An 18764-nucleotide genomic window follows, 5' to 3' on the forward strand; every position below is an offset into this window, starting at 1 on the left:
CATACGTCACACACAGTGACAGGCGACAGGGTCACAAGGGTCATGTATGTAAAGATCACTGCTGAAACCTGCACTTTACATGTTTCTATGATAGTGTTGTTTCTGCTCTGTGTGTGTGTGTGTGTGTGTGTGTGTGTGAAACTCGTTCCACCTCAGTTCCATCCTCTCATTGCTAGGCACGTATTTAACCTCGCCAAGCACTGCAGCCACCCTGCTAACACAAGTACACACACACACAGGCAGATGTCAGAGGGAGTATGATGTGAATGAGACACAGCTCAGCTGCTGTGTGTGTGTGTGTGTGTGTGAGAGAGTGAGACCTGCCCCTCTGGTTGAATGGGAGCAGGTGTACAGACAGATACACTGTGCTGGGAACACACACACGTACGCACACACGCGCACAAATACAGACACACAGGAGCAGCCAGTGAAGATTGGAATTTTGCAGTGATCTATTCTTGACAGAAATAATATGCCAGTTTTGTCCTTCACATTATCACAGGCTCTCTCTCCCGTGCCTCATTTGTGCCGTGCTCTCCACATGCCATAAATCCTTTATTTCTCTGTTGTGCTGTTGTTTGTTACGTGACGGCTCGCATCAGAAAAAAACCTTGGAAAATGTTACGATCAAGGCTGCTAACTATGGGTTGCAATTGCTCTTTGAAGACACAACAACATTAATTAGCGAATAAAAATGGAAATGCGGGCATCACATGCTCGCTGCCTCCGAGTTCGCCTGGGTGTGTGAGGAGAGAAGCAGCATTTCATACATATTTCCATGTGTAATACCTTTCTCTTTTCCTCCATTAGCTGTGCTGTGCACTGTGGATAAACAGGAAGCACGTCTGCATTGATGCGGCGTGCTTCAGTGTGTGACAGGTCATCTTTGTACTGGTGCAGGGTAACCTCTCAGTTCTTGCTAAACCTTCAGGATGCACACAGCTCCTCTCCCCTCCATCTGCTGGTCTCTATGAAGTCTGCGCTCGATCACAGCAGCTTTGACTGGAGCTTCTGTCTCCACCACGTTGCAGTCGTACCTCACCCCAGAGCCAGATCAACAACACAGTGGAGAATTTGAAAGACATGAGTGAAAATATCAACATTTCTTTCTTTTTAAGTGTTAAAATGTGCTTTCAGCCTCTGGGTGCAAACAATTCTGCATATTTAGCAATGAAAAGCCAAGGCAGGGTGGTAGTGAAATGTGTGAGGGAACAGAAACTGAACTGTTGTGCATGTGCATGTGCTCGACTATCTCTTGTTGTACAAATGATCTAAATTTAGTGTTTTTATTTGTACTTAAATAAGATAAATTGTGTCTTTCAAGATGTTTGTATCAGTCGTGAAATAAACTTAATGTACTTGTCAGCATCAGACTACATTTAATGGCTATTTCATTCAACAAAGCCGATTCAAATCCGAGACATCAGAGATTACAGTAAAATGTCCAAAGCATTTCTGCAACTTTACTTCCGTTCACGTACGGGAGGAACATTGCTTTCTGGTTCACTGCAAGCTATACCAGAATGTTTCAAGGGGGAAGAGAGAGAGCGAGAGAGAGAGAGAGAGAGAGAGAGACAGATGACAGTACTCTTCACCCTGGAAAAAATAACCCACAATCAAAAGGAAATCCTCTTTGTTAAATAAACTATATCAGCTAAAAGAACACAAAAGTTTGCTATTGGTTTAAAGCGGCGGATCAGTGCAGAGAGCCACTTTTAGAACAATGGAAATTCAACATGATTATTAAACAGTTTTCTACCAAACAGACGTGGAGGCATGTATGTTGAACTAGAGGATCTCTGGGTGCAGCTCACTCACAGAGTGACGCATTACTTTTCATCCATCCATCTAATTATTCCCTCAGAAACCTGAAATTTGAAGATACAAAAGACCGTCCCTATCTGTCACCGAGCGCCATTGATCTTATTGAAAGAAAATGTGGGTGTAGAGGAAACCCAATATAACTCATGCCATTAAATTCCACATAGCATTATTCACATACAGAATTGACAGATTTCTCCGAGACGTTTCTTTTAATCTTCAACTGTTGTTGAAGAAAAAAGGGGGAGAAATCCTACACTGCAGGCATCTCTTCCCTTTTTCATATTTGCAGTGAGGTTAACAAGAAAGGCTATTGAAGTATGGAGGAAAAAACACCAACCTACCTAACTTGTTGATTATTAACAATGGGGACGGGAAGAAGACAGATGTGTTCCTTGTGTATCGGCAGTGTTTGAATTGTCAGTCTGAAATCAGCGCCGGAGCTTTTATCAAAGCAAAGTAAGCTGATCAATTCCAGATGCTCTCGCTGTCCATGCAAGTCGATCCGTAATACCACTTTTGTCAATAAATTCTCATGATATTCCCAATTACCTACTGTGTGTCTGTGTGTCATGGGATGCGTGGGGTATACTTCATGCATATGTGCGATAACAGCGAGCGAGACTCATCGATGTGTGTTCAGGAGAATCCATTAAGCCACGGCTGGTTCCGTCTCTCTCTCTGCCACAAATACACACTCCCACAGACTCACACAACCCCAACAAATGATCGTGTGTTTCCTGAACAATGTTGGAAGAACAAGCCTTACTGTTTTTTTTGTTGCAAACATGTGTCACCAACAGAGGGTGAAAGGAACAAGATCAAGTTCACTGCACGAAACTTTGTTGAAATTCAGCACAGAGTTTAAGATTTTCTGAAACATCTCACTTATGTGTTTACTTTTATATTTTTATGCTTTTGCCGCTCAGTGCTTCTCACTGTATGACTTCTATTCTTGTATCTGGTACTTTGAAGGTCAACATTTTACACACAAAGCATATGGTCGGCTCAGAAAGTAGACCGTGTGTCTGCGTGTTAAAAGCAGAGTAAGTGGTCACTGGCATGGTTATTTTCAAGACCTCTCTATCACTGTTGTTTTACAATGAATACTCTCCTCTACTGCTTTATCCTCCACATGAGGGTCACAGGGGTTGCTGGTGCCAATCCCAGCTGACATAGGGCGAAAGGTGAGGTACACCCTGGACAGGTCGCCAGTCCATCACAGAGCACACATGGAGACAAGCAACCATTCACTCTCACACTCACACATAGGTTCAAGTAAGAGTGTCCAATTTGCCTAATCCCCAAATTTGTATGTTTTTGGACTGGGAGGAAACCGGAGAACTGGGAGAAAACCCCTTATCCTATACAGTCCCTACTATTTTAATCTAGTTTTAATACCTAATCTTAGTCTGCAACTTGGGGCACATCATTACGCGCATGTGGAAGAACTAATCGAGACACAGGAAAGTTTGTGTCATGCAGTAGAACTAATATTTCAATGTAGCTAGTTTATGGCCCACTGTGGTCACTGTAGTACTCTTTGCCAGTATAGTATACAGATTTTCTTTGGTCTAAGCGCACACACACAATGTGAGGACCCTATTGTAACAGAAGGAGCTATTTATTGTTATTTTCATATTTATTTTTTAAACATGCCCTCTCGTCACCATAGGTTTTTGACCCGACAACCAAAGACCCGATAATGTTCACAGCAGCGCACTGACCATTAGATGCAGCTGAAAGTTACGTGAGTATTCAGTCAAGACAAGTCAAGTGTGATTGTATGAGGTGCTGACATGTATTCAATGCTGGCTGCACACATGGTGCCATCGTCAGAAACCGGGCCTGACACACAGATGCTTGTTCACTGCAAACATGGCTGGACAAACAGATTTAAACCACTTTAAAGGCTCACCTAATAAGATCTACACCTTTTTCAACTGGAAACTGAAGCTTGTGTCGATTTGGAAACTGCTCACGTCACCAAAGTCCATAAAGAAAGTGAGCAATTTATGTCACAACACACAAGAGTTGTTGATCCACTGTAGCCTCTGTCACTAAGTCCAATGATGTTATCTTGTGACTTTGGTATTTGAAATCCCTCATTTGGATTAACCTTAGTGACATAAACCAGTCGGCCAGCAGCACCTGTCCACCTCCATGTGTGTTTATATTCTGAAGTCTTGACTGGATCGTCTAGTCTGTGCTTTCTCAGGTTAAAACATTAAAAATTGTACAAAGTTTTTAAAATGTCAGATTCGAAAATCCGGAGTCCTAGACATTCTATTCAATATACAGTAGTCTGAGAGAGTGTTTGGCTATAGAATCTGTCTGTACAACTTGCAACCACCAGGTCAAAGGGCTGGGGCTCCCCTGAGCAAGGTACCCAACCCCCATTGCAATTCTATAGGTTTCTAGTAGAGGATGGATTAAATGCAGAGAATTTAAAAGAAAGAATTTCCTTACGGGGATTAATAAATTAGGCCACACTTGCACTCTTGCCTTTGCAGCAAGAAGACCTGGGTTCGAGACCCGGTCTGAACGAGGGCCTTTCTGCATGGAGTTTACATGTTCTCCCTGTGTGCGTGGGGGTTTTCTCCGGGTTCTCCGGCTTCCTCCCACAGTCCAAAAACATGCAATATGGGATTAGGTAAATTGGACACTCTAAATTTTGTCTGTATGTGGCCCTGCGATGGACTGGCGACCTTTCCAGGGTGTACCCCGTCTATCGCCCTACCCCGCATTGGATGGATGGATTAATAAAGTATGTAAAAAGAAAAAAGAGTGATTTTTCTCAACACACTGCTGTTTTAACTCTTTCAGTCGAAATCACAAAACACGAAATTACTCAAAAATCATTTGATTGACATGATTGTGAGACCAACACACTTATCCAAAAATAGGCCTAGAATGTGTGTTTCCTTTAAGTGTTCTTTTAAAGTTGAGAAAAAGTGAGTTAAAAAAAGCTGACTTGTTTTTGTTTTGTCAGCTGGTCAAGACTGAGCTTTCCCATGATATGATATTAGTTTAAAAACAGAAATGACTGAGGTGTGTGTTTGAGTTTGTGTGTTGAATCTCGCGGTATTTGACAGCTTTTGCCTCCAGTCGCTGACACTCGCCCCTCCCTCCCCTGCGCCCCGGGAATGCTGGGTTGTTTACATTACTGGCACACGGGTCAGGAGTGTGGTGATGACGGCGGAGCGGAGGGGAGGCCTAGAAAAGAGAGACTGTCTGCAAACACGTACACATCCCGACTGGCTTCACAACACAGGCTCGCAAAAAGTTTTGGGCGCCCAGTCTAAGCAGTGCCACGCAGGACAGAGAGGCCCGCCGTGTCGGCTTTCTGGAGCGGAGCGACCTTGCAAAGGAAAGGGAAAGTCAAAACAACCCCAACCGCCATAACTGTCCGGAGAAACTCTGAGCGTGAAGAAGGAATAGCTTAGCAACAGAGTCCCACTTCCTGGTAAGTACTGATACAGCATTACCGTAGTCTGGACTATATGAAAATGAGCCACAGCTCAATGTTAAATCTACTTTAAATATAGTATATTTGTCTGTTTTGACTCGGCTACAAAGCTCCAGTCGTCGGTCGCTGTGTCAGCCGGAGTCTGGCTCTCAACTTGGAAAAAGTTTCTACGAAGTTCGCTTGCTAGCTTAGCCTGTTAGCTCTAGCACTAGCATGCCGGACAGGCAACTTTCACTACCTGTTAATGACACAGCAGATGCGGTCATCTGAAGTTCAAACTGACGCTGTAAACTTAGGATTACACTCTTCTAAATCACAACTTTTATTTAATTGTACATTTATAATAGCACACTGCTTTAAACCCATCTAAATAACTCTGCTGTTAAACTAGTCAGTAGCCTCTTGTTGATTCTGCTTAGTGGGTTGTTATAGTTAACCAGATGTACAATTATTGTATGTTTAGTCTTGAATCTGAGCCGTTTATATGTACAGTAGGTTGGTTTGTGTCAGTTTACCTTAGTAATATAGGTATGCTCTGTGATTCCTGTCTGTTTGACTGTGTGGTAAAATGTGTATTCGTTCTTCAGAGTTGAATATCTGTAACAGCTTGCATTTATTCAGCTCACCATGTGTGTTTTGGTGTGATTTTCTGTTAGTGGTTCTAATTTAAGCCTGCCCCACGCTAGAGGATCTTCAAATACACAGACACAACAGACTTTGTAACCGATCTTTAATGTTTTAATTCTGACAAAGCACAGAGTAGACGTCCCAGTCAAGACACAGGACCACACACTTGGCGTTAAGTCAAATAATTTCAGAGAGGTTTGTATGGTTTCAACAGATATTGTTGTTGCGTTATCCATAATTGGAAGTACTGGTCATTTTCTATTTTAAATGTAAATGTGTAAAGTTTAGCAAGATTTTTTGGTGAAATTGCATGTTGCAGCTGAATATTTGAGTGTGTTGAGAACGCATGGAGCCTTCAGTTAGCTCAAAACTGACAAGATGTTCAGGTTGTCCATTGTGGGCTATTGTAAAAATATGGTGTCCAAAATGGCAACCTCTGAAGAGCTGACCCTGCTCCTGATATAAGTTAGTGTACTTGTTTTATCATCAATTTTCACCAAATGATTCACCAAGATTTTATAGTCTGGAATTTTAACTGTCATTTAATTAATAATAATGATAATAATAATAATAATAATAATAATAATAATAATAGTAATAATAGAAAAAGCACAACCACAACCGTATCGGAATCATGAGGATTTGAAATTTGTTGGAGTTTGTCAGCACTTTTTTTATCTGAAGAGACAAACTTGGGTTGGTGAATTGACACATCATTGAAGAACTTCATTATAAAACTGTTTTGTCACACATTTTGTCCTTATCTAAAAATCAAAGTGTTCTTCGATTTGCATATTACACTCATGACTTTGATTAAGTTGCAATTTATTGTGCAGCCTTTGTTGGAAATGGTTAGAGATTACATTAGATTTCATGTTAAACCCAGGACACACCATGCTGACAGGTAGCTGACAGTAATGAATTGCATACCAGTGTCTATATTTGTTATTATAAAAGGGAACATGAAAGACATGGTGCATATAAACTGCAGCATTTGTTTGTCTTGTCATGTGGTCATCATACAGATGCTTGCCCCAGATGACTGTTTTGTAGTTGTTTTGGAATCCAAGTGTCCAATTGGAAAAGGAAGGTTTGGTAAAAGGTTCTTTACAAGCCCTGTGGTGTGTGCCATCTGGTTGCCATGTCATCTGTTTGCTCTGTCATTTCCGTGTCTCTTCTCATCTTCTGATTGGATGGAGCTCAACAGCCAATCACATTGATCTCTCTTGATGATTGACAACAACGCAGGTCAGCCGTAAACTTGCTGTCAGCACTGACGAGGGGTGCAGCGCCACGCACATCATTCTGATGAGGGCTGTGCATAGTCATTGACATTGTTGTAGTCATGGTGACCGATATTCAGGGCAGTGTGTCCTGATCTTTACAACAGTAAAAGGTAGACATGTGACAAATACAAAACAGGAACATAACAAGCAATAAAATATACTATTTCACTATGGAAAGTATATTTAAATAGTGCAGTGGAGCGAGATTATTGCACAGAGGTACTGCACAGATTTATTCAAATACTGACGGGAAGTATCATTTCAAGGATGTGAGTAATAGTGCAAAAAATAAAGGAACCACTTACAGTAAATCACACCAATGCACACATGATGAGCTGAATAAATGTAGGCTGTTTCAGATACACAGCTTTGTAGAACTTCTACACACCTTAACACGTACACAGTTGAACAGACAGGAATCACAGGGACAAAGGCAGACAGAGACAAACCAACATGTACTTAAAAAAGGCTCAGGTTTCAGAGTAAACATACAAATGGTTAATAATTGTACGGTGAATAAACAGTAAACCACTTTACATCACTAAATTGTTTAAATATTTTAAAGTGTGCTGCTATTTAAGAATCGGTTAGCAGTGTTGGCAGTGTTTTTCATTGCAATTACATAATTTCTTGACCTTAAATACATTTTTTTAATTTAAAATGATATGAACTTCTTTTTAACCTTTAAAATATGTATAGATATATTATTATCAGGCTAAAACTACAGCAGTTTAGCTGTCTATTTCTTTTAAACATTCATTCTCCGCAGACTTTGTGTTAGTGAGCTTTTCTAAACATTACAGTTTAAATGTGTATTGTATCCTCTCAGTCTAAAAATAGACTTGGCCCAAGTACTGCTTCCAGCTGTATTTTTTTTTTACACTGGTAAAACAACATAAGAGTTATAGCCCAGGGTTTATTTGAAGGAGAACTACTGGTAGTTGTTAAAAGAGGGCTTATTTGAATGAAAAATAAATCTAGAAGCTTCTTAAGAGGAAAACCTTTCACTTATGTGACTCACAGGTTTTTTTTTGTGTGAGTCAGAGTGGTTATTGCAAAATGTTTTACATACTAATGGCATTGACAGATCTGTTTGGGCTTCATTTGGGACATTTTGAATCATCATCACCATCGTCATAATTATTATTCTTGTCATTTTTATTATTTTTACTATACAAGTTAAAGAATCTTAGAAGCTGAAAGAAGAAGATTAATACAAGTTAGAGAAATAAAACTGAGAGATGAGCGATATGGGTGTGTAGGCAGTGCCCTAGAGGTTGTTAGGCCTCTCTGTGGCCTAAATGTTTTGTGGTTACACACTGATTGAAACAGTATCTTGTACCATGTTTCCGTTGCTGCCTTGTCCCAGCCAAACATTTCAGGCATCTTACTATCACATTTGGCTTTGCTGCACAGAAATGATTCAGACGAGTGTTGGTGGGAACTAACATACCTTGTTGACCCAATTATTACTCACTTCTCTGTTGCCACATCCGATTATCGTCAGAGACAACAGGCTTGAATGTGCCAGCATCATCAGGTGATGGAGATGAACACCGGCTGGCTCTGTGAAGTTGACTATCAAGGAATGTGTCATGAACCGGATGATTAGCAAATCACTGCCAAATGCTAATGTCAGTCTTTGTGCTGAGAGATTCCTGCCAGTATATCTAGCTTTGAATTTCAGCTGATGAGAGGTGAATTACTTTTGACAGGTTTTGGCAAGACATAATGATTTAGCCTCGTTTTTAGTGTTGGGATGTAAAAAAATGTGATAATAGGAGTGGTGATCTGCAGTGTTTAGTCAGATTGAATGCCAAGTCATGTTAACGGAAGCATGTAGGAAGAGATATGTCATCAGGCTTTATTAGTGCGGTGCAATGTAATGATATACAGCATACTGTGCTATGATGGAAATAATGCTCAACAGAAATGAAAACTCCACACATGTACAGTTGACTGTCGGCAAAACCATAAGCCCAATTTTCAAAGGAACATTCTTGCTTTGTTTTGGAAAATGTGCTATGTTAGGATATGTATTCATTCTAGTCATCACACTGACACACCACCCTCAACTTTTACAACAATTATTGGAAGGCATGTTCATTATAAAACATTACTTTATTAGAAAACTGTCCACAGAAAAGCACATATATGCAATACTTAATATATTTGCCACGCTTTTCCCCTGAATATGATTTATTCTCATTCAGATATGAAAGTATTGGCTTATGGTCATACTCTATAATATTATCTTCTCTGTCAGTGCAGCTTTTATAGCCTTTTTTTCTTCCTGCTAAGGCGTTTATGAAGAGGCCAAAATTCATTGGTGTGGAGAAATCGGCTGTGGAGCTGGCCCCTCCACTGGATTAAAGATCAGATGAAACATTTGTCATCTGACCACTGTAACAGTCATCTTGCCTTTGGGTCTTAACAGAGAACAAAAATGTTTGCTTTTTTTCCCCTTTCACAAAGCATATTTAAAGGAAAATGCGTCCTTAGGCGACTTTTGAGCTACATTAAACACTGTCTTTTGCATGATGTCGAAGACCTTGACTTTGTACAGGCTTTGCACAGAAGTGGTGCTCGCAAAAGGTAGCAGATCCCTGCTTAGGAGACAGGCAACTTTTGATGTTCTGGCTTTGCAATTATCTGTTACATTATCGGATGATAAAAAGCAAGAAAATATAAAAGAAAGGAGCCAGATGCCTTTCCCAGAAGAATTTAGAATTGTCTTTCTTTTCCAGACTCGCTTTGGTTAGGGTTTGTAGTAAGGTCTTTGGCAATGAGAGTGGGCTGTCTGAGCAGCCTTTTACACTCTCCTCACACAGCCAGCCTGTCAATATTTTTCATATCCATCTTGTTTTTTTATCTTACGAAGGGTCACTGATGTTTCAAGCATTCATATATCCTTGGAGGATGCCTCGCGGCTTCCTGTGCCATGTGAAATTTCTCTCTTTCACTGTGGCGTCGATGCCTTTTCTCATTGGGTTCTAAAGTGCTCTGGGGGTGAAACCGACTACAAAGAAATGCAAAGACAAAAATTACTGACCTGGGACCTTATTTAAAGTTTATGAAAAGCTCTCAGTGCCCCTTGGTCGACTTAGGCCATGACCACGCAACATCAGTGGTTTATTTCCCTGCTAAGGGGGTCTGAGACATAATTTATTCAGTAATATTTTTTTCCAGTTATTAGCTCAAGAGTGTTTATATGTCGCTGAGTGAGTATTAAAATAATGAATAATAATTTAAACAATAGCATTAAAGGCATTTCCTTCATGATTCTGTAAGATTAAATAAAGATTAAGAAAGTAGTATTTTAATTACACCTATGTTTTTTTCCACTTCACACTGAAAAGATTAAGGCATTATTTTATTTATTAAGTAGAAATTACACAAATTTTAATTACTAAACTTAATGCTGTATTTTTTATTTCTTTTTTGTGTATTTTCGTTTCTTTGACAGTGGGACAAATCAAATCGTCTTGTATGACCAGAGCCTGGAGGTTCTCTGTTCCTGATTTAAACAAACACATATAAAGTCATATTGTGAACTGCACTTAAAATATTGCTCTTTATCACACTCCTTGTGTCCCTCCTCTCCCTCGCCATCTCTTTTGATTATCCATATGCAAAAAAAATAAATAAAATAATACAAATCCCTCAGGATACAAATTCACTTCCACACAATAATTACAAGATGCTGTATGCCATTGTAAACACCACATCAGTGACGGTGACAGTATGCATTTGTCATGAGATGAGACAAAAGCAGAATGAATTTGCACTTATGAACAGAATGAGAGGGGAAGATATTTTTTTGCGTTGCGTGCCGACTGTGCTATGGGCGTTTGTTCCAGCTTCAACACAAATGTGCACTAATCTTTCACACGGGATTTGCTGCATAAGAGGGCACATTTTCATGAGAATCATTTTGTTTTGACAGACTGTGTTTTTCCCTCCCCCTTTTTGAGTGTGAACAATCAGGGGCGTTTCACCATCTTTCTTGCAGTCCTCTTTTCTTTCATGTTCTTCTGTTTCTTTTTCCCTTTTCCAGTGATGTCACAGGTTCATCTGTAAGATGAGGAGGTAAGGTTGACACATTTTTAATATTCATCTGGAGCAGGGTTTGTAAAGCATATACTGTTACAGAAGTTAAACCTGCCTCAGTGTTCTTCATGTGCATTTCAATTAACTTAACAGCTAAGTTTCACACGCAGCAGTTTAAATCAATAGCGTTCACATTGTCATTGCTTGTTCACAGGTTGAAAGATATTAGGAGTATAACTAAAGAGTTGTTTTGTGTTGCCCAACGGAGGTAAGCACTCACTATTCAAAACAGCATAAGAATAACCGACCAAATTCTTTTGACCATATCTTTTCACCCCAGCACTGCTGTCACCATTATACAACGGTTTGTGTGCTATATAACAAAATAATCGCAAGTCAATATTTAAACAAAATCGTTCAGCCCGTAATGTAGACCTATTTTACGAATGTGCATGCAGCCGTGACAATTAAGAAAAAATAATATAACTAAGTTTTGGCAAAACCTTCTCTTTCATCACTTCTATTACATTCTATTATTTTCTGGCTCCTTGCTTCATGCTGTCTCATTTGAGTGCTGAAGACATCTTTCTCCCACTCCCCTCTTTCGTACCCTGATTCACAGCGATCTTCCAGGGTTCCCCTGGTCCCTTGGTTTGGTCTTGGGTTTTGAGGTTGTGGTCAAGACCTGGGGGCGTGAAGAACGTAGAGTCACAACTCCTGCAGCCTAATATGTCCTCAGGCCTCTTTGTCTTGTGCACTTTCCACTTCCATGCCACTTACCTCTGTGTCTTTTTCTGTATCACCCCCATTTGTAGTAGAGCTTTCTTTGCTTACGAGCTGTCCTCCTTATTAAGTTTTCACCACCTCACCTTGCTGTTTCCCACCCTTCACCCTCTGTGACCCTCGGTCTGCCCCCACCCGTTCTTGCCTCTGCCCCCCTCTACTGGGGGTCCTCTCTCCTGGGGGGGGCCTCTCCTCAGCCTCCTCTTCCTTGCCCAGCCTGGCCCACTGTCAATGGGGAGGCACAGGTAGCCTGACTCACTAAGAGCAGCAGGAAGCTGCAGCAGCAGGGGTTAGGCGTGTATGGCGCTGCTGGCTGCCTCTGTCAGAAGTCCTGCCAAGCCAAGGATGAGAGACCTTTGCCAGTGTGGCATAGGGGCACAGAATAAAAATATTATACAGATGTCTGAAGGCAGGCTTCAGGAGTCAGCAGAGGCTTACTCAGATATAGAGCAGAGAGTTGCCTTGTTAAGTATAAATGATATGTGTGGTAATGTATTTGTGTGTATTTATTTATTTCTGATAAAGTAAAAGTATTTTACTAGTATGAATGAAATCAGACTTAATAAAGAAGTGCCCACGAGAAAAGGCCTCTCTACAAGTGGGCGTGTGACAGGAAGAGGGAAGCAGACTGCTCTGATTCTGGATTGGACAGAAGAAGAGTCATTGATTTTTATATATGTATATATATATACATATATAATTTTTTTTTGGTATTTGTGTGCTTTTGGGGGGGGGGGTTGCATTTAAAGAAGGAAAAAAAATCAAATGCCACTGTACTGTGAAGGCTTGGCTGGGTTCCCAACCAGTTCTGGTTACACAGTTTAACAGTGAATATTTAACATTGCGCCACACTGTGAGGCTTGGCTGTAAACAGCAGTCAGCAAGCAGCACAGAAGTAAAAGCCTGTGTGATGCTGGGCCTTGGTTGTGAAGCCCATCTAAAAACAACACATAAGCAGAATCTTCATCTTGAAGTTCTGATTTTAGAAAAAGGCAGATGGCATGGGCTGGTGGTGTCACACTGTAAAAAAAACACCAGGATCCCCTGATGAAAGCAACTCCTGCTTGCTTTGAACAGCAAGTCTGTCATGGTTGGTGTCTGCTGTGTGGCTCCAGGTCAAACTGTGATATTCAACCCCTGGAATTTGCGCTTTTTAAGTTTTTCATGTTCAAATCGTATTACGGGGCAAAACAGAGGGGGGAAAACAGGAAGTCTCATTAATATTAATATTCTAATATGTGAAGGAGGCAGGGAAGACCTCTTTGGTTAAGCTACTTTAAACCCCTGTTGTGGAACTTTTTTTTTTCTCTTTTTCCATTTCTCTTGTTCTTTTTCTTTCCTTCTGTCATTGCAAACTGCTGATTTAAAATTTCTGAATATTGTCAACTCCAGTCCGACGAAAAGCTTAACATCAGATTTTTAATACACAATGCTATGTTCTGTTACAAAAACATATTCTTAGGTGACTTAAAAGAATGTCCAATGTTGGTGCTTGTTGTGTTGATTATATTCATCATAGAGAATTAATTTTTTATATTGTTGAGATTTAGGGCTACAACGATCAATTGATAATTTATTACTAAATTAATCATCAACTATTTTGATAACTGAACAATCTGTTTGAGTGATTTTTTAAAAATCTCATTTAATCAAGCTCTGATTTTTCCACTTCTCATATGTGAATATGGAATAGAATGATTAAGACTCTAGTTGTTATGAGCTAGATACATAGATTGATAAAAGAGACCATATACAGGGTTGTCCTACTGTTCTTGGGCCTGAATATATGAGAATTATACTTTATTTAGTGCTCTTATTTTAGCTATCTCGTTGTTGGTAAGGAATTCTCTGTTCTTTGTTGCATGTTTTTTTTTATAGTGTGTCCACATGGTAATTAATTCCCACTGGGAATTGTGTTTAAATAAACATTTAGCGTGCAATGTTAAGTTGAAGACATTTTTATTTAGCTGTTAAGCCCCACTTGGACCTGATGTCTAGAAATAAGGCTGATATTTGCGAGGTTTACAGATGTTGGGAGAATAGAGGACAGGGTCCAGCCTCTATTTGAGCGATAGTGGAACAACTCTGACATCTCTCCTGAACTGAAAAGGGAAATCCCTACAGGCACAGAGTAGAGAGGAGGGGTAAGTTAGGAGGGCGAGAATGGAGAGAGGTGCGACCCCTAAGGGGTAATGTTATTCTCTGATCGTCAGCTTCTTACACACACATTCACTCACACTCGCGCTCGTACTGGGATGCTCTGTCGATGTGCTGGGTGATGCACTCATGCAAAGCAGGATGAGTGCCTGAGGAATAAAAATAAACGTTTAACCTCCCGTGTGTGCATCTGTGTGCACGCGCGTGTGTGTATACCTATACATCTGCTGTACTCACATTCATTAGTTTGTGTTTCTGTAAGAATTTGTTTCAACATGTAATTTTTGTAGATGTTTGCCTTGCTCTCTGGGCCCTAGTCATTCAGAGCAGTTTAGAGGGAGTGCACCAGTAGATAAAGCTTCTCATCTCACATTCTGTCTCAATTGTGAAGTAGTAACAAATAGAAGCCAGCACACTTTCTTTTCTCAAGTACCCTCCTCCAAAAATGTTGACTGGCTTTTATATAGTCGCATTATTCCTGATTTATTTTCATATCCAAGTTTTTCCTCTAAGGTACACTTACTCCTGGAGACAGAGCCATATGTCTAGGAATGAACAATGCCTGCCTGTCTGTGCCCCTGTTATTAATCATCACATAGTGTCTGCTTTTCAAATCTTAAATTCAAAAGGGTAAAAATGAAACCTTGAATAAAAACCTACCTTAAGCTGTTGATTTGGCTTTGCCTTGTAGATTTTCAATGTGTTCTGTGTGTGTGTGTGTGTGTGGAGTGATGGGTGTGGTGTGGTGGGTGGTGTGGATGTGTGTGTGTGTGGGCGTGTGCGGCAGCCAGCAGAGCCCACCACAGAGGCCCCAGCAAGCTGAAACCCATCCAGAGCCTGAACGAAGACTGATTTTTGTGGAGCCATGTTCTCCTGGGCTCACTGTTAGTATGCATTTGGTATATGTATTCAGTTTTACCTTAATTTCAGTGTGACTTTGCATCTGTTTGTGTGTTCTACATCAAATGTGTGGACCACACTTTGTGTTTTGGCGTGCCCCTCCCCTCTCATTGAGTGTCAGGGTTGAGCCAAGGTTGTTTTGGGTTCACAGTCTTGGATATTTCCATTACTGACGAGATGCCGAGGGGTTCTGCTCTTCCTTTCTCGTCCCCCTCAGAATATATTAGATTTATTGGGAAGCTTGGGCTCAGAGAAACCCCAACACAAGCCCTTAGCCCTCACGTTAGCACTCAGCTATGTAACGAGACATGCCTGGGAACTGCTCCTCTCACATTACTAATGATTTGGACATCTTGCTCTTGTCATTTCCTATTAGACAAACTTTGCTGCAAATGTAGGGTAGCTGCTTCAATCTACGAAGGGGGGGATTGCTTCAAGGGTGAATGAGAGAAAATATCTACATTCACCAGATGGTTTTAACAATTGTTTTATAGATAGGCCTCATCGTCGGTGTGAGGAACGAGGTAGGTGTTGTTGCTACGTTCGGATTGACCATTGCCTGCCATTGATTGCACTTTTCACCAACAAACTTGTTTGATGTCATTGGAACAGTATTCCATTCAAGAGCTTGCTACAATTGCATCCATGTGTGCTACATTTCCTTAATTTCCAACTGCATGCAGGTTAGTTTTGTGAATAATTTTATTTACACCTATTGTAAATTTGTGTGCATGTTGAACCAAATTACGTGTTTGCTCTTTTACCACGGCAGATTCAAGTTTCTGAAACCATTGGTCGTTTGCTTTTTATTCATTTCGCATGGTTCATGTCAAGCTGCGGCCTTTGTAGCCTCATCTCCTCCTTCATAGATATGGCTAGAGGACAAGGAAGGGTAATGTAATTTCAGAATCTGACCGCTGCCTGGAAGATGATGCTCTCATCTGTTGACTCCTATTAACATGATCATGAGGTTAGCCTTCAGAAAGCACAGCTATTCTGATGAAGACCAGGCTGTAGAGATGCTGTGTAAAACAATCCTTTATTTAGAACAGAGAATAAAACTTGAACATTGAACTCTCTTTTTTATGTTTTTGGAAAAGAAAAAAATGTTTTTGTAAGCACCCATTTTTTTGTTTTGTTTTTACACTACACACCCTGAAGCCTTGCAGACAAACAAAGCACTGGCCCTCTGGTCCAGAGTGTCACATCCAATATCCTGGTGCCAGAGGTGATGAAACTAATTTAGTGGACAGTCCGTGACATGGCTAACAAACAAAGTCCTTATTGGTCCTGCAGCACTGGGAGCTCTGCTCTCCTCTGCTCTGCTGTGGCGTTCAATGCTCTGTTTTTCCTTATGAAAGACCGCGAGTTGTTGCCACAGGGCACTAATGCAACCTAAAGCCTTGGGATCTTTTGTCATGCTGTGGTGTGTACATGTGGGTGGGGAGCTTTGGTTCAAATCTTAAAATGAACTGTAAATGTATAATAATAAGAGGGATCACAATAATATTAATTAATATTAATAATTGAGTGCTTCACTAAAGGAAAAGTCTGTTTAAAAAGCAAATAACTATGTAGTTGGAGAACATTTTTGAATATTTTTGTTCTTGTTTTTTCCTGCTTATGTCTGGACTCTAATGGCACTAGTAGCAGCTCAGCTCGACACCTTACCTCAACATGGGCGTAGTTACAACAGCTTCATGAAAATGCCGTGACGTTGTTTTATACGTGACACAAACACACAAACTAGTGATGAGCAAAGCAGTTGTTTTCAGTGTAACTCAATCGTTAAAAAATTGAATAAAAAAGATTAGTTCAGTACTTCCTGCATGACCAGAGCACAGACTCTGTCTGACACAGTCACTGAACTCAAATATGGCAGAAGAGCTTGTGATGCAGCCCACATTGACGCCTCTGTTAAATACTGAGATTTTAGAAATGTCCTTGCTAAATGCTTGAGATTAACGTATGTTTTCGGGATTTTGTACGTCTTTTTAACTGATCAGTGGGCGGCAGTCTGTCAACATCACATTTTAGTATCAATTCAGCTCACTTGGAACCTCACCAGATGTAGTACTAAAAAGGACCAGGTACTATCACTAATGGAAAAAAAGACTAGAGTTGAGCTGTGCCGAACTGCGCCGTGTCACAAGTGTATAATGGAAAAGCACCATTACAGTAAAAAGCTAAATACTGTGGGGTGTCACAAATAGGACTTTTTCTGTTGTTGATGATAATGCATGCAAGAAGGCATCGATGTGCACAGGCGGTGCACAGAAGTAATTTGCAGTTATTAATGTGAAACATCACATCTGATTTGGAATGAATCAGAATTGAATTAAACAATGTGGCTCATAATCTGAACGTGGCTTATGTAAGAGGTCCCTGAGACCGTCTCTGTAATGATGCATTTCACTGATACAATTATAGAGCCAGTCTTTCCCAAAAGTGAAAAGTACAATAATCTCCCTAAAAAAAGTTATGTTGTCACTCACAGCAGGATAAGTCAGCCTCAGTTGAGTGATGTTGATGTTCTTTCATTTATTGTAATGTATTGAATTTATATTTTAGCTAAGGTGTGATGGTGATATGGCATTTTGAAGGGCTGTGAATTTATTGAGGATGTAGAAGTATAGACTTAATCCCCTGTGTCCCTCTGCTGCACGCCTGGGGGGTTTCTCCTTCACACAGCCTGCTCCGTCACTCAGTAAGGTGGTTTCTAAGGGATCACACAGCTGCTTTAAATGCAGCTATGATTTTGCATCCTACCCACACAATTTTGTTTTTCTTTACACAGTCAGCAATTTGTCACCACACCGTGTTTATTCTCAGTGATTGACGGTATGAATTGGTTTTACCCAGTGAAAGACGAGCGGTAGGGAATAAAGAGAGAGGGGTAGCGTGGCTGGCCGTCTTTGTTCCACTGTTTTATCATTGAAATTGCAGTTTATTTTTTTACAAGCTCGAGTAGAATGTTTTTGTTTTTCAAGTGATTATTAGCATCCTCCTTGGCCGGTGTCTTGGGCTGATGAAATGAGCACATCAAACGATTCCCTGTGCTAATGAAGCGGTGTGGGCTGGCTGGCTGGTTCCTGCCTTTTGCTGTAAGGCACCTGCTGAAGTGACAGGATGGCAACAAAGGGCCCCTTGCCGCAAGAGAGTCATCAGTGCTGCGGTGGAGTGGGCAGGACAATAGAGCAGAGAGGTGGCCTCGGCTTTTAGCCACGTGCCAGCTCATGTCAACAACACACTGGAGCAACAGAGCACAGAGGAGCATGGAGGGGAGTAGGTGGGGAGGACAAGAGCTAGGGAGATGGAGACGGGAGGAGAGCGTCTATCCACCTGCATGTCCTTGAGTTCTTTTCACCGTGGTGGACATCTATACGATACAGGGTGGCTGAGAATGTAAAACGGATATAGAAGAGGATACAAATGTGCAGGTGTGCATGTGCTGGCAGACACACAGATGGAGACAGAGGAGGAGCCCATGGTTGTTAATGGGATTCCTGGTTCATGAAAAGGCTACGTGATGGTGCACATGTGTTTTATAGATGGTGCAGTGGATGAAATGTACACAGAGCAGAGCACAGCACTGTGCTAGTTTATTTGGATTGTTGGGGAATAAATCAATTTGGGCCGCACATGAAGCTTGGTCTATTTGTGCTGTGCTA

General features: G+C 40.8%; 1 protein-coding gene across 1 annotated transcript in view; it reads left to right on the forward strand.

The window, feature by feature from the left end:
* Positions 1-4983: 4983 nt before the first annotated feature.
* The window catches only part of nek7 (NIMA-related kinase 7), a 57506-nt gene continuing 43725 nt past the window's right edge, over positions 4984-18764 (forward strand). The window contains exon 1 of the mRNA XM_044044343.1: positions 4984-5287. The gene's annotated coding sequence lies outside the window, so the exon portion shown is untranslated. The remainder of the gene's footprint in view (positions 5288-18764) is intronic.

Source organism: Solea senegalensis, linkage group LG14 (genome assembly GCF_019176455.1).
Source record: "Solea senegalensis isolate Sse05_10M linkage group LG14, IFAPA_SoseM_1, whole genome shotgun sequence".
NCBI classification, from domain to species: domain Eukaryota; kingdom Metazoa; phylum Chordata; class Actinopteri; order Pleuronectiformes; family Soleidae; genus Solea; species Solea senegalensis.